We start from the raw sequence: 15,540 nt of genomic DNA, 5'->3' as shown, positions 1-15,540 counted from the left end.
CATAAGTAAAAATGTACATTCTCACTCGTGTTTAATTTGTCTAATTTTTATTATTTTAATTTAATGCGATGAGTGATGTGATCCTATTATAACTCTTATTTCTGATATTTCGGTTTCTGTCAGCTAGACGGCATGAGCGATCAAAACAAGATGAAGCTTTTTGGTATTGTTGCTTTATTTTGACATATTTTGCTCTCTTTTTTTGGCCCAAAATGGTGTTGTAGGAGAAAAGTTTTGTAGGGGTTTTCAATGGAATGGTTTACGACAGTTGGTGGACCGGAAGCAGCCTGCGTGCGTGTCAATTCCAGGGCGGTACTATGGCCACGAATAGAGGTAGTTTAATTTCATTTTTCGGCGGTGTGAGATGCAATTTAAGCTGTCGTATCTAGAACCGTAAATCAAGTTGATGTATGGCGTCTTACGGTAAAAAGATAGATTCTATATTTTTCTGCAAAGCTGTTTTCTTTTTCTTGGAACCTTTTTTTCCATGCCTGCCTTCGATCTCCCAGCTTTCTTGAAGTGTCGGTGAACCGCAAAGACCGTAGAGACCGATTCTTGTCCTATTTCACGATTCGCGCCATCGCCCATCATCCAATACCGAGCCCGTTGATCTAATTTTGCTTTTTATTTCTTTTCAGCATGCTTCGTACCAGCATCCCTTACGGCTCGCCGATAAGAGTCGCTCGTCGGAGTCTATCTCCACTCATTGTCCTAAGCGTTGATGAAGGTGCAAGAGGCTTGCGTGCAACATTTACGAGAGCATGGCATGAGTGTGTATTCTGAGCAGCAACCCCCCTCAGTGCGTGTGCGCGTGAATGTATGTGTGTACGTGTGTTTGTGTGTGCACAGTGGCCTTGAGTACGGGCGTGTGTTAACCAGCACATGCCATGCAAAACGAGTTCACTTTCATCGCTTTCATTCTGAGTTAATTATAAATTCATGTTTATTAGATCCACTGAGATAATTAGTCACCGGCAGTCGTAAACACGAGAGAGAACATGAATTAGACATAAAAGAAGAAATAATTTATAATAATAAAGAAATATGATTTTCTCGGGATTGAATCAAAACGGCCTTCCAACCGTAAGCCCTTCCACAGGTGAGAAAGGTTCACCATTTCGACTTTCAGCTCTCCTCAGCTTCTCCATTTCGGTTGGTTTTTTTTCGCGGTTCTTTTTCAGTGTGTCAGTGTTTGCCCTTCCACTGCAAAGAAACATAATGAAAAATGGCCTCACACCACAAACGCGCATGTAGCAAGGACAAATGTCAAAAAATAAATTTGCCAAAAACCACTCTACAAATTTCCTACTCTAAGCAAGCAAACACGCTTTTCTAAGGTTCCTACCGTTTTTCGTAACATGACTCCGCTTCTTGGTTAATGTAAATTTATTACTTTCAATGCACCACGATTGTAGTGTACGAAGTTAAATGAAACAAAAACGCAGTACCGAAATCGTTTAAATGGAAAGAAATGTTTTTAAACGTGTTTATGTTCGCAAAATACTTGCTGGTAGTCGGCGTGAACAGAGCACTGTACAACCCTTCATAGATTCTGCTAGACAACTTAATTGTAGAATCCTGTTCAAATTTGTCCAAAAACATATGTATATAGAGTGATATCTTATCCATATTAGTCTAATCAAGTTTAGCAATAGTTTGAAATAAGAGCTTATCTAATTTGTTGTTTCATCTATACAGGTAAAACATTCAGGACAATAGAATAGCACGTTCATGCGCCTTTGTTAGCAAAGCTATCTTAACGCATCAATGTGCCGTATTTAATTCTAGGTTTGGCTTGTGAGTTTTTGTTTTCTTTGTTTATTAAATAGCATATGAAAAATCGCTAAATGATGTTATATATATATAAAAAAAACAGAAAAGCTGAATAAAAACATTTGCGCATGAGAAGTGCGCCAATGATTTTGGTAAACATTATAATTACTCGATTCTCACAGTTTTTTACTAAACCAAAAGATTCTACTTGTTTTATGATTTGTGATTTTGTTTTTCTAATCTATCCATCTACCATTTTCTGTTTGAAATATCATTTCAAATCATTTTTTATTTGTCATACTAAAACGATTTAACAATCATGTTTTAATCATTTGACTCGATATTTTTTCTCGTTGTTAATTTGTGCTTTGGGCGTTTTTTTTTGTGGCCTTTCACTGATGGACACGATCATAAGAGACATTTTGAAATAAAACTCCATTCTAGCGACTGGCAGGAAAATGAAGCTCGTAAATCTTTGGCGTGCCTTCTGGCATGACGGCTTGGTTGCGAGGAATCGAGTGTGGCTGTATATTTCTATACGTGTGTCTGCATTTCGTCTTCAGTTCCGGATGAATATCGAATTTCATGCCTAACGATGGATGTCATCCTCTTGAATGTACTCACCGAAAATTCTTCTCGCAGATTTGCGCTGCTCTATCCGATGTTCAATCTATCTCCCTCGCACTCATTTATTGATATTATGCTTTGTGGTTTGTTATGATACCCTGCACATTTGGTTGGGCAATGCGATGGCCTACATAAACCTCGAAACGATCGAAACGCTCACTAACAGGAAACAGGACAGAGTGGAACGGGCGTCAACCGTTCGCCAGTATTTGTGCGTGTTTTCTCGGTGTGAAACCGAGAAAAAAGGATAACGTCATGTTGGAATAATTGCATAATCATTTTCACGCCAAACGGATTTCGGAGAGGTGTCTTGATTTATGGGAAAAATTAGAAAATGAAGCACCGGTGCCATTGTAAGGGATGAACATTTTTCGTGGAGTAAATGATATTTTATTCGTATTAAATAGAAAACGGTTGATATGCGTTGAGTTCGTTAAAAACTATGCGTAAAACTGTTGAAACAGGGAAACTATTCAAAGAGTTTCAAGCACTGTTTTCGTAATCCTACAATTGATTGGTTAGTAAAAATGATTGCCCTTTTACACGTGATAGTCATGTGAAAACAGCCATCCAGAACTCATAGTATATTGATTCAACATGTTGGTAGCGACGGGCACATTAATGGATATCCAAATCACTTATTATACTAATCCTACAGTTATATTAAATAAAATCGACATTGTATCAAATTACCAAGTTACTTACCTTAAGCATATCTTTGTACACGTAATATTTAGTGTAATATTGGCAAATTTCTCAGCCTACCATGCTACCATAATCATGGACAACGATTTGACCTTCTTAATTGGCTTGAGGATCAAGCTCTTAACTTTCATCGTAGAAAAAGGTTTTGGGCAAATGAAATATATCGGTAGAGGCCTTTCCTTCACACATAGAGCATTATTCCTATCGCCCGGCTACGTTTCTATTTTATTTTTTTAAACATCTTCTTTCCTACACTGACCAAGGGAGTCTGTTTCTTGTAGATAACTGGCACGTAGCTCTGCTAGTGACATTTGCATATAACTTATTAACGAAAGATCATACGAAACACTAGATCATCCCATCCGTTCAAAGTCAATGCCATATAGTGGTTCCCGCAAGTATCACAGCTATCTAAGCAGTGATTGTTCTTGTGTTATTTAATTTCTTCAAAGATGTGTTTCTACTTCACTTTTCATGTTTCTTTGCATGCTTCTGCGTTAATGCATTATAAATAAGTACATCCTTGAATTTCGAAACTCTCTAGCAGTAGGACTGAGTGTTCAGCTTATTTTAAGACATCAGGAACAGAAACGCATGACCAGAGTTGGATTTGCTGCCTCAAGGCAATCAAATAACTCATCGCCAACGAATATCGTACCAACATGATCGAATATCTGTCGGTAACCACTTAATTCTACAAATCGTATGTCTGGTTTCAAAAGAAACGTCTCAACGAAACGGAAGGGGGGGTTAAAGAGAAATCATGTTTCGAGAAACAAGAGCAGGGAATTATTAAGCTGTTACTCCCTAAGAGAAACAGGAAAGTACCATAAAACGAAGACACTGGTGAATAAGCTATTCACCAAAAGGCGCATTCACATCACTCTTGTACCATTGATACGAGTTATATTACCTCTGGTGATATTGTAAAAATGTTCCAATAAATGGATTGGGATGGTATACGGGTCCCATGAATGTAGAGGCATTTCGGAGAAATGTGGAGAAATTTCGTTCTCATAACGGTTAAATACCTAGTCAAAACAATTTCCGCAGGCAAATGGAATAGTAATTTGATGGTATGCTTTCATGTTTTGAAATGTCAACGTTAGAATGCTCAATTCGAACTATTTCCGCTGACCAATCTGTTGTGCCAAATGTGAACTTTCCTCGTTTTTCTTTGCGTACTCATGCATTTTCGTTTCACATTAATGACAGTAATTAGCACAGAGCGTGTATGATTGAGCCATTCGAAGCATAAAACCACATTTTGAATTGGGCATTGAATAATTAAGGTTTTGAAATACATGTTAGCTGTTTCTATTGGAGGAATTTAATTCTTATACAATTTTGTTTCCTCCGTCACAGCCAACCGGATCTGCTGAGTCGATGCTGTTAAATGTACAAAAATGATATTTCTTTCTATCATCCCATTTTGCCTTGAGAAGATAGTGTTTAGATGCAGTAACAGAGAGAACGCAATGTTAAATATGCATAAAACATTAATGTTTCAAATAATACGGTTTTATATACGTACAAAGTCTTCTCCACCCAGTTCTTTCATTGATGGTATCTTCGTGTGGAATTCTCAAGCCGACAAACCCCCAAAAACCTTACTTGTAAATGCGTTTACTTCATTTTTTCTGCCGTTGTCTCGAATGCCACCAACACCCAGATTTCCCAGCTTCGTCGATTGTGCCTCAGCATTGCGGCCAAATGATCGTTTCCGCTCTTCCACAATACTCCGTACTACGATCTCTTCGGAACTTTGACCGTCATTTCGACATCACTGTTCGGTGGTTTTATTATATTTTCATTTCTTTCATGGCTAATGTCTTAATTTTTGTTACACCAAATCCCCGCACTGTCCATGCTTCACGCCCCAAACAGCGACCAACTCTTCTTTCCTTACAGTAACGTTGAGACATTGCTGTTGAAGTTTACGCAATGTTTGGGGCAGTTTTGAAAGCCTGCAAAGCACTTGGTGGTAAACATTGGGGAATGTATGGCGAAGGAAAAATCTTCATATATTTTAATGATTTATAGCGTTGTTAATATTTTTGTTCACCCGGCTGTTTTTGCCATTTCCTTCTTTACCTACTCTTCTCGCATTATTTTCCTTCTTTGTGCATATCTATCGCAGTGTACCTTTCTGTTACTCTGGGCTTCTGACTTTTTTTTCTCTATTCTCTGATTGTTTCTTTTTTTCACATCAATTTTGGAAAAAACACTCGCGTTGATACTTACCAAACCTTGAATTATCACTCTCTGCTTTCGTTTGAGCCTGTTTTGTTTTAGTGTGATTCTAACTCTATTTCATTGCTACAGCATTAGTTTATTGAAGTTTTCTAGTTTGTACAATTATTTATTTTAGTTTTTTTAACTATTATAGCTGGAAAAGCTAAATTTGAATTTTTCTTTCTTTGCAATTATTGGTGCATGAACTAAAAAGATTCGCAAACAGAAACTTTTTCATCTTTTCATGTAGCACGATGTTTTCTATGTTTGTCGAAAACACATGTTGCAGTACATTTATTGCAACTTAAATTAACATGAATAAAAATAATAAAATATTTTGCAGAGGTAAGAGATCTCGACGATATTGTGATGTGATATAAAGGTTTTAGTAAATGAATTGTTTGTACAGAAATTACAGAATTTTTCGAACGTTTCGTAAATATTATTGTAACATGAATAGTACATCATTAGTATTAAATAATCAAACCCTTTTTGTAACGTTTTCGATACTTCGTGTATTCAGGACTAAGGAAAATTAATCCAGAATCTTTTAATTGATCACATGTATGATGCAACCTAAACTAAAACCTTTGCATACACTTTTTGCTCCTCCAAACCATCAATAATAAACTCAATGAACAAGTTAAGTATCGATATGGAACACAGATTAGTAAAGGTTTCAAGTGTTTTTCATATCGAAGTTATTCAGTTAGTTGGGAGTACATGGAAGGTATATCGTCAGCAAAACAGGGATATAGACTGGAAGTATCGATTACGGAAGACTACAAAATTAAGCACACAGCCATATTTCATGTACGTTTCAATGGTTTCGACTGTTGTTAATCATTTGTTTACCGATAAAGTTCAATTAGGTTCAATGCACTTAACCATTGCGGTAGAGTGAAGAAGAAACAGCATGCTAGGAATGATCTACTAATTGTATCAACAGGCGAAGCTCAATTTTTTGTGGTAGGTCAAACATAATTTAATATCTGGAAAATATGTAGCCCTACAGCGGTATTTAAAGCGGCATTTACATTTTCCAAATTTTCAGAAATAAACAGTACAGGACTTAAGTAAATATGATTCTCAAGCTACATCATGTAATAAAATCAATGGAATTCACACTTAAAAATTTACCAATTCAAACAAAGGTTAAAACGTTTATGATATTTATGTTATGTTAAGTGGGTTATCATGCCTTTTCTGTTATTGAATTATAACATTTTCCATGCAAAACCAGTGTGTAAGGAATGTAAAATACGTGGTTTTTGACCCGGAACAGTATACACGGATGAAATAAAATTAATTATCCATCAACATCTAATGTTTTTTTTCTTCATTTTGCTTCTTGGTAGAACGACCTACAGCCATACTTGGCTAGGGAGCAGTACAGATGAGATTTGGTACAGGTTCTGTCATGCGAGGTCTGGTGACCCTACCTACTACAGTTAAATGTTCATCGAACAAACGATCGACACCTCAAATACATTTTTTATAGACTTTTTTATAATATTTCACACAAATAGTCAATGCTTGATTCATGAAAGCGGTCCTAATGGGATGTTTTACCGGACATGCCGCGTGCCACATAAACCACCGCTTGTTGGATAACTATAATTTGTTATCAAATTCAAATAATGCTTACTTTCACACTGTTAATTTCTACGTATTTTCTAATTCATATAATTTTGGAATTTTCGATAAATTCTAAAAATTATTAAACTAATTTAATGAATGTATAAGAATGCAACTATGTATTGTCTGTACACTGCTTTCATGAAGTTTAACAGAATTATGTTTTCTATCAAATTGTACTAAAACAACTAATAACTTTATTCTACTTTATTCTTCTTTATGATGGATTTTACAAATATTCAACAATAATTACAGCGAATATCCCATTGTGCGCTCTGCTTTCCTAATTCTTACCAAATGCCTCACTTTCGCTCAATACCATCATTACTCTTGGTGGTACGGAAGGACAAAAAAAAGCTGGTTGCTGCTGGAACTATGTTCCGCGTACTTGAATTACTATCACGCCGGCTCGATTCCATTCTAACACGTTCAATTTTCACACTCTCAGGTAATAAAAACCATCATCTCGTAAGCCTACAGTGCCGCACCATTTTTACAACAGCTCACACACACACACACTTCGCGACGGTAACTCACCGAATCGTTCGCTGAGCATGAGAGTGAGCGCCGAAAATATGGGTTGGCTATAAATAACATTTTTGTGTTCGGGCGGAATAGAAAAAGCGCCATATCTCTTCTCTGAATGGTTTATGACGATTGCTCCTCCTATTCGCTGTCACCATCTTTGTTTTGTTCCCGTTTTCCGAAGGGGAAATCGAGCATATGATTTTAATGTTTTTGCACTCCATTCCGGGCCCTTTGCTGTGTAGCACGTGCGGACTCTTCTCCAGGCCTAGCCGTTAGGGGAATGTATGTATGTGTCGAGACAGAGCATAATCGTGCTTTATTGTACCATTCGGCTGAGTTATTTGTGCACGTTACACTTTTTGCCTCCTGAGTTACCACTACACGGTTGAACATGCGCTGCTGGGCGAGACGGAAAAGAAGCAAAGCTCCACCAACAGCACCGCATGGCGCGTACACACTTGACGATCGTAAATTTCCGACGACTGCCTTCGCGCCGCAATAAAACCCTTGCCGAGCCCCGAGAGCGGAATTCTCATCGTAAATCTTGGCTCGCTCGCGTATGGTTTACGAGCGTAACGCCGAAAATAAAGCAAACCCGAGACACAGCCGTGTGCGCCATGCCGGTGCGTTCATCTCTTTTTATCACATAATTGATTGTTATTGTTGTCTCGTCTGTGGGTCACGCATTCCCCGGTCGCCCCGTGTACCGACCGCTTCCTTATGCAACATCTTTCGAAAGGTAGTTTATGTGAGAGAATCTCACGAAATTCAGCCGTTCCTCGAAGAGAGGCCTCGAACGAAGAGGGTGGCTAGATGGCTTGCCAGAAAGGGTGAATGAAATAGGAACGGAGCGAAGATATACGAGACGCGGATTAAAGCACCCGCGCGTTCAGCCTCACTGTCGCCTTTTGCACGACAAAGCAAGAAGTGGTAACCCCGCGAGCGTGTACTAAGCTCGGTACAATTGTGAAGCACATGTGAGTGCGTTTAACCACTCTTCACATACACATAGCCAACTTGGGTGCTACTCGTTCCTTCTCTTTTCAACCGATTCGGGCTGCCAGTCCCGGAACTAATGGGACAATCCATCACCGTCGGAGAGTCCGAGTCCGGACACATGCATACACACACACACACGCACACTATCAAGCACATCAAAAGGGCATGCACACACTGTGCCGAACTACCCTGCTTGCCTGCATTGCACGGCCAAGAAGGGGCTGCTCTCGTACGCAACACGACTGACGGCCAACCAGTCGACATGCCCGAAGCCGTGCCAGTCCAGAGTGGGCAGAAAAGAAATCGTATTTTATGGTTTAGTTTGATAGAAATCGTAAAGAAATAAACATCAATTAGAAAGGCATAAACACGGACAAATAGAAGAATATCAAACAACGCTTGCAGCCGAGTTCTTGGTTCCTTGTTGCAAATTACCACTGTTCCTAGAGCAGTGCGTGTGGTAACTCTACATTTTCCGATCCTAAATTTATTCGTGGTTCGTGCCCAAGCCCGGCGAGACAATGTAATATGGCTTGGCATGGTGTTGTACAGATAAGCACAGCCGATATTCACAATACTTTAGTGACAATTACCGTGCCGTAGTGTTTCGTCAACTACCTAACGAAGAAAGTGCGCCTGCCGAAGTCGGCACAAACAGTCACAACAAATCGTAAAATTTTATTACACTCCTCCTCTGCGCCAAGGTCGTTAAACCGTCGCCCGAGTTTGTCTCGCTCGTTGGCCATTCTCAAAGCACAACTCAGAAAGGATGTAGCAATCGGTGCGGCTGTGTACTTTTGAAACTGAGTCCAGTGAAGAAAAATATTGATCACAGTTTGAGACGGTTGACATAGTTGCGGTTTGCAGTTCCAAGAGGTGTTCCTAGTTGCAGCATGACGAATGTTCCGTTTAAATGTATGTCTTCTTTGTGCAGTTCTGTGAAGAGTGACTAGTCGCGACCAAATCACATCCACACTTCCGCTACACGTTGTGCAATCGTATATTATATTCAAAGTGTTCTACATTAAGTTGTAAATTATGAAATCAAGCTGTTCATCACACTAAACGAATGGTGGATATACAAAAACAAACTAGGGCGACAAAGCGGAAAAGGTGACAAAATAGTTGATGATTGTACGTAATTAGCAAACAGCGCTTCCTATTTGCAGTGATATAGAGATTTGAAACCGATTATTGAAACTGTTTCAATCTTACGAACCGAAGTGTGAGCCACACTAAATTATGTGTAAAACCTTACCCATCTTATACTAGTGCATGGAAGTTGGATTTACCGAGAAAACGTTAAAACGTAAATCTTCGTCACACATGACAATGTTCCTGATCAACCATCTAGGCGATTTTACGGCGCTCAGTTGTTGTATGTAAGTAGATTGAATTTGAACTAGATGGCGTTTGAAAACAAAACATGAAAAAAAACGCCGACGGCAATGCTTCAAATGCTGTAGGCGGCAAGGGTTGTAAAACAATTAATTACCTTACATTCAGCTACCACATTCCATTTCCAATATAATCCTTCGAATCATGTGTTTAATCTTCGAGAATGCTCTCTTTGACATTTTTAGCATTAGCAAAGACATGTGAAGGTTCTTGCAGGTTCCTATTTCTTCGGGGTATGAAGCAAAAAACCATGCAAATCATGATGTCGCGACAAAATGCTTATTTTCGGCTTTTGGTTTTGTTTTTTTGTTTTTATTTTAATTAAGTTTGTAAAAAACCAGTTGGTTACACTTTCCTAAAAGCGTTATTGTCATTTTTATAAAGAAGAGTAATTTGATTTTTTCCTTAGCGATTTAATGTAAAGCTAAAAATAGATTTATAATACATAACATTTGCAACATAACGCATGCAAATATTTAATCCACTAGACACATTTACTTCGGGATATATTTTTTACTTCAAATCAAGCATTTCTTATTCATTATGAATAATTTAGTACAATCCTTATCGTACCTTGAAATAAAAAATTAAAAAAAAACCGTTTACAAAAAAACCTTACTTTCAATCTATTTTTACGTTCGAGTTTGCTGACAATTGTTTATTCTTTTCCGCTTCTTTTTCGAGCTAAAGTACATTTTATACATTATTTTGAAAAGTAAATATTTGTTTGATAAAATGAAACACAATTTTATAGCTGAGGTCTCCATTAGTTTCAAAATTCGTTATGTACAGCAGATTCTACAGGTGGTTTTGATGTCGTGAAGGATGCAAATGAATAATAAAAAAATAAACTATATTTTTGGAGAATGCTCGCTAGTTCTCGCTAGTTTTTGTCTCGCTAGTTTTCGTCTTTTCGAAAAATGTTATTACAAGCAAGTAGCTTACATGGTCCGCTTACATGGTGTTTCATAAACGGCGCCAGTTTCATACGACTGGACCGCGTATGAAATCCCATTCGTGCCGTCCCTCGTAAAAAAGTATAGTAAGCCATAAATGACCAGCATGACCTTTGAGGTCGTTAAGCCAAAGAGAGAGAGAGAGAGAGAGAGAGAGAGAGAGAGAGAGAGAGAGAGAGAGAAAGAAGGAGAGTAACTTAAACTTAGTTTATGTTTGTGCTCTATTAACTTCGTACTTTTCTTGGCACTTCACGTTCCTAGCACATGAACAACGTACATTGTTAATGCTTGATGAATTATCATTCTAATTCTACTTCTAATACGTTGTTTATAGTTTTCAATTCTCGTTTTTTATTTACTTATCATTTATTACCCTAATTTACTAACGCTTTCTTATCAAAAATAGTGGAGTATAAAATACAGGCTACAACTTTTGTTCTTTTGATTTAATCTTAATGAAAGTTTAAAACTCACACTTTCTTTCAACACCTTTAAATTCCTACTCTATTCTTCAATAAAATCAACCTTTCTTCTGATTCGATTTCAGTTTCAATCGATTCTCTGTTTCCCAAAACAGTGTAAAAGAAATAAGCGATCGATGGCATAAAATGAGAAAACAGGAAAAGAAAGACAACAACAGAAAATCTGCCAGCGCTAAACCCGTTTTTGGCTGTGCTGATCAGCCCATGGATTAGTGTACCTGCATCAACGTGGATCTCGTGGAGACGTCTATTTCAGTTCCGCGGAATGCTACGTTAAAAACGTGCTTATCGATTCGCTTTTTTTTTACTTGCCTGTCTCCAACTGAAACGGGCTATACATTTGCAACACCGGGCCGGCGTATTCGCACAGCATTTCGAACACGCAACCCATGTAGCATGAACATATGCAGTGATTTTTGAATTGAAATGTCTTTCCAAGTGTTATCGCGCGAAACCTAAAAGTGGCATCTGCTTGTCGAAAGATGTTCCAGCAAGGCGATTGTAGTTCACAAAAGTTTTCATTTCGAACGTGTCACGGGTGTGCCCGCTTTGACCAATCTAAAACCATTTACTCTACAAACAAAAGTAAGCCGGACACCGGCAAATCAGATCCGTGGTAAGGGGATCCAACGACCGGGCAAATCAGGGAGTAAGGTAGCAAAGAAAGTGAAAAAGTAAAGTACGTGCTTTAACCACGTGATTTTTAATTTAATAATGTACGATTATAGAGCACATAATTTGCATTATGGTAATTTAATTATGCACTACACGATTTAAGCATTATTATTGTTATGAGTTCGAAAAACCAGCCACAAATCACACCATTTTGCATCCGCTTTATCGCTGCACAGCCGATGCCAATGCGTCGACAAGCCACCGGTGTATTCCGGTGGTGATATCCGGTGGCTAGTGGCCCACCGGCTCTCAATCGCGCTACATGACATTCAGTGCCCAGGAATACGATTTGTCTCTGTGAGCCTTCTCAAACGCCTCCGCTGCAATAGCAAACAATATAAAAGCATCACTTGTACCGCCGTTTCATGCAAACGCACAACAAATCTCCTCTCGTGCTCGCTAAGTAGGCTAGCAGCCAGAAAGCGCCTCGTGCCCTGTACAGGCCAGCATCGAAAATTATGAATGCATACATACACAACACCTAGTACGTGCACGTACGCGTACACGTTGCTTCACATGCATAAATTTATGCTAGCCTGTAATTGTTCGGTCATGTTTTGGTGACACGAAGCTGACGGTGATGGAACATTGGCTAGTGAGTGAAAGGAGATTCAAACCTTTCGAGCTGTCGATCTACAACGGCCAGTCATAAGTGGAGTAGGAAACGCACAGCAAATGGAAACTTTATTTGATGCTAGCAGAAATATTGCACATTGGGGTTTTCACACTTCACCATTTTGTCAAAGATTGTAATGCGAAGGTGAAATCAACAGTGTAGTTTGCATTAATACATTAAAGACATGTGTGCGAAATATTTATTCGACATCTCAAGATGGATCAAAGTACTTTAACGACATCATTTCTTAAGAAAACTCTCATGACATCCATACGGTTTACATGTGCAGAATAATAGTTCCGTCATTGGGCCTCTTTTTTATGCTTTTAACATAAAAAATATCCAATAATCCTCGAATTGTGGTTGTGTGATAAATCGTTTACAGTTTATGCTAACGGGTCATGATTTACTTTTTACACTACTCATTACTTTTGTCATGATTAAAATGCTCGTTGGTCTTATCACTATCAGTGAACAATAAAACTCTTGTAGAAGTGCTTTCAAATAGTGATTTGTCCATATGGTCAACTTTCAACATCCAGGAATATGTAAACGTTTCTTTATCTTTCCTAGCAGTCATCTACTACCTACACTGTGGTACCGAAAGTACCTAGTCTGGAGGTAATTATAGTTTTTGCCACAAAGATTTACATTTCAAATGTATACTTCAGTCCATAGGTGCGATACATCTGTGGCTGTTGACAATGCGTCCAATCTTTCTTGCAGCAAATGTTATCTTAACAATTTCCATAACCTGCGACGGACCACCGGCCAGTTTCTTGTTTGCATTTTAACAATTCCACAAACAGTCATAAATGCAAAGCATTATTCACACTCTATTTTGTGATCTTATTTAACGCATCGTGAATTTATTATCAACATTATCATGCGTAACTTGTTGCTACAGATGATCGCGTACCATGGACTGTTACGTATAGGACTGTTGCTGTTAGAATTTATCAACACCGTTTCGTACCATTGTCTGCTGCATAAAGAATTAGAATACAACCTGCAGATACCGACGTACCTACGGTATGAATTGAAAATATTGAAATATTTATTGCTTATCTTTATTGTACGTCGATACGTCAGCTAACGAAATTGTACGAATCAGTTACAAAGGTGTCATACTCTGATTGTTGATAAAAAGGTCACGCGATTGTTTTCGCCCGTTCCCGTTTCGTTCGTCGCTTCGATCGCATCGTCGATGACGCTTTTTTATGATCTAAATCCACGTCGAACAAGTTAAACGGGAAGCAATTATAGCACCAACCGTCCGACCGTCCGTTGAATGTGTCATCCTGATAGTCGTAGATGGATTCGTCGATGCATTTGATGAAGCGGTTACTTTCGAGTTTCGTTTTTATGCGATTCTCAACTCCTTTCGTTGACTCGCAACTTCATTCCATGAGATGTGCGATATTATGTCAAACAAACGGTGCGTCAGCTTTGGCAGTACTGGTGAGTACCGCTTTACACGCGTTCGAACACCGATTTCTATCTAGATATAAAAAAGAGATGAGCCACCTGCGACCGCCACTCCTTCATAAGTTCCGTTTAGAGTAACACGAAATACCCTACCTATGCCGTCGTATTTCGCGCCCGTCGCCGTCCAGGCACTTAAGAACATCCGTGTGTAATGCATACTCCGTTTCCCATGGATGACGTTTTCGTGTCCTGCACATTTATTTTTCCCATCGATTTTCTTTTGGCGATCGTTCACTTTGCGATTGTCCACGGTACCCTGTTTTTTTCTTTTTTTTTTTTTGCTGGACCAGCTGGATATCAGCTAACTACGGGCTTTTGGGTTTTGTATGTTGTATGCGTGTCCGTGTCGCCGGGCTGGGTCGCGAACTGAACTGAAAAAGAGACACGTCGGGGCAATGAAGTGATTTATTGTGATAATAATAATGCAAATTTCCAGCCTCCTACTCGATCCACCGCACATGCCGTTACGTTTGTTGCACAACGCTAGTTCTGCCCCGTCGCCTTTGGCAAAACGATTCGATTGAGAGTTTTGCTGGTAAATTCAAATGTTCAGTGAGTGCCTATGAGGCAAGAACGAAAAATTTACTTAAACCTTGTTTGTCTTTTTAGTTTTGTTTTTCGCTGCCATGATGGTTTACGCATAGTGATGGATTGTTCAAAGTTACTGCGTATGTTTCGCCTCTTTGGTTAACCCTTAACACAGCACGTATAATCATCTTTCCTAAAAGGGGTAAAAACATGCTAAGTCGATCATTCATCGTTAAAACTATTGATATATTTCACACAATTAACAATTAGATTGAAATTTAATCGTATATATCTTTGTTCATTTTTTAAATCAAGCTTTTTATTTGTCTTATCAATGAAGCAACCTGCTAGTTCATGGGTGCCATGACTAGCTTACTAGACCTATGTTTACCAACTTACCGAACGTTTCATGCTTGTCACGAGAAAACGGCCCGGATGTGATTTTTTACTTATTTTTACATAATAGACACCGTAGACCGATGCTAGTACTATCTACACCAAAGCACAAAAAATATTGTGCGAAAACTATTTCAGCCTAAAGGAAGTTTGTCATATTCGCTGGATGGAAGGATAAATGGATTTCGTGGAAGATCTTTCAGATCTTGTCTACTTTATATCGGGATAACACACTTCCATGCATCACAAAGCTGGCTGGTTGGAAGCCACATCTACAGGAAGATTATTCATTTTTAAATTTGTACCTATAATCTGCGTTATCGATTGGGCATCCGCATATGTAGGTTGTAGCGGCACCAGTTTCATATAACAGTACCAGTATCGAATCCCATCAAGGCCGTTCCCCCGTAGTATGGACCGGCTACCTTTCTGTGTGGTAAAAATACTGGACATTAGTATGCCAGGAATGGTAGGCACATTCTAGAAGGTCGTTACG

General features: G+C 38.7%; 1 protein-coding gene across 3 annotated transcripts in view; it reads left to right on the top strand.

Moving 5' to 3' along the window:
• Positions 1-5,118: 5,118 nt before the first annotated feature.
• Positions 5,119-15,540, top strand: part of LOC125762558 (homeotic protein antennapedia) — a 75,692-nt gene continuing 65,270 nt past the window's right edge. For 2 of the 3 annotated variants that reach the window (XM_049424763.1, XM_049424762.1), the window contains exon 1: positions 7,125-9,887. The gene's annotated coding sequence lies outside the window, so the exon portion shown is untranslated. Of the gene's footprint in view, positions 9,888-15,540 lie in introns of all 3 variants that reach the window. The other variant, XM_049424768.1, reaches the window with a different exon arrangement.

The sequence above is a fragment of the Anopheles funestus genome, chromosome 2RL (genome assembly GCF_943734845.2).
Source record: "Anopheles funestus chromosome 2RL, idAnoFuneDA-416_04, whole genome shotgun sequence".
Lineage (NCBI taxonomy): Eukaryota > Metazoa > Arthropoda > Insecta > Diptera > Culicidae > Anopheles > Anopheles funestus.
The sequence above is the reverse complement of the archived record's forward strand: the minus strand, read 5'-3'. Positions and strand labels throughout refer to the sequence as shown.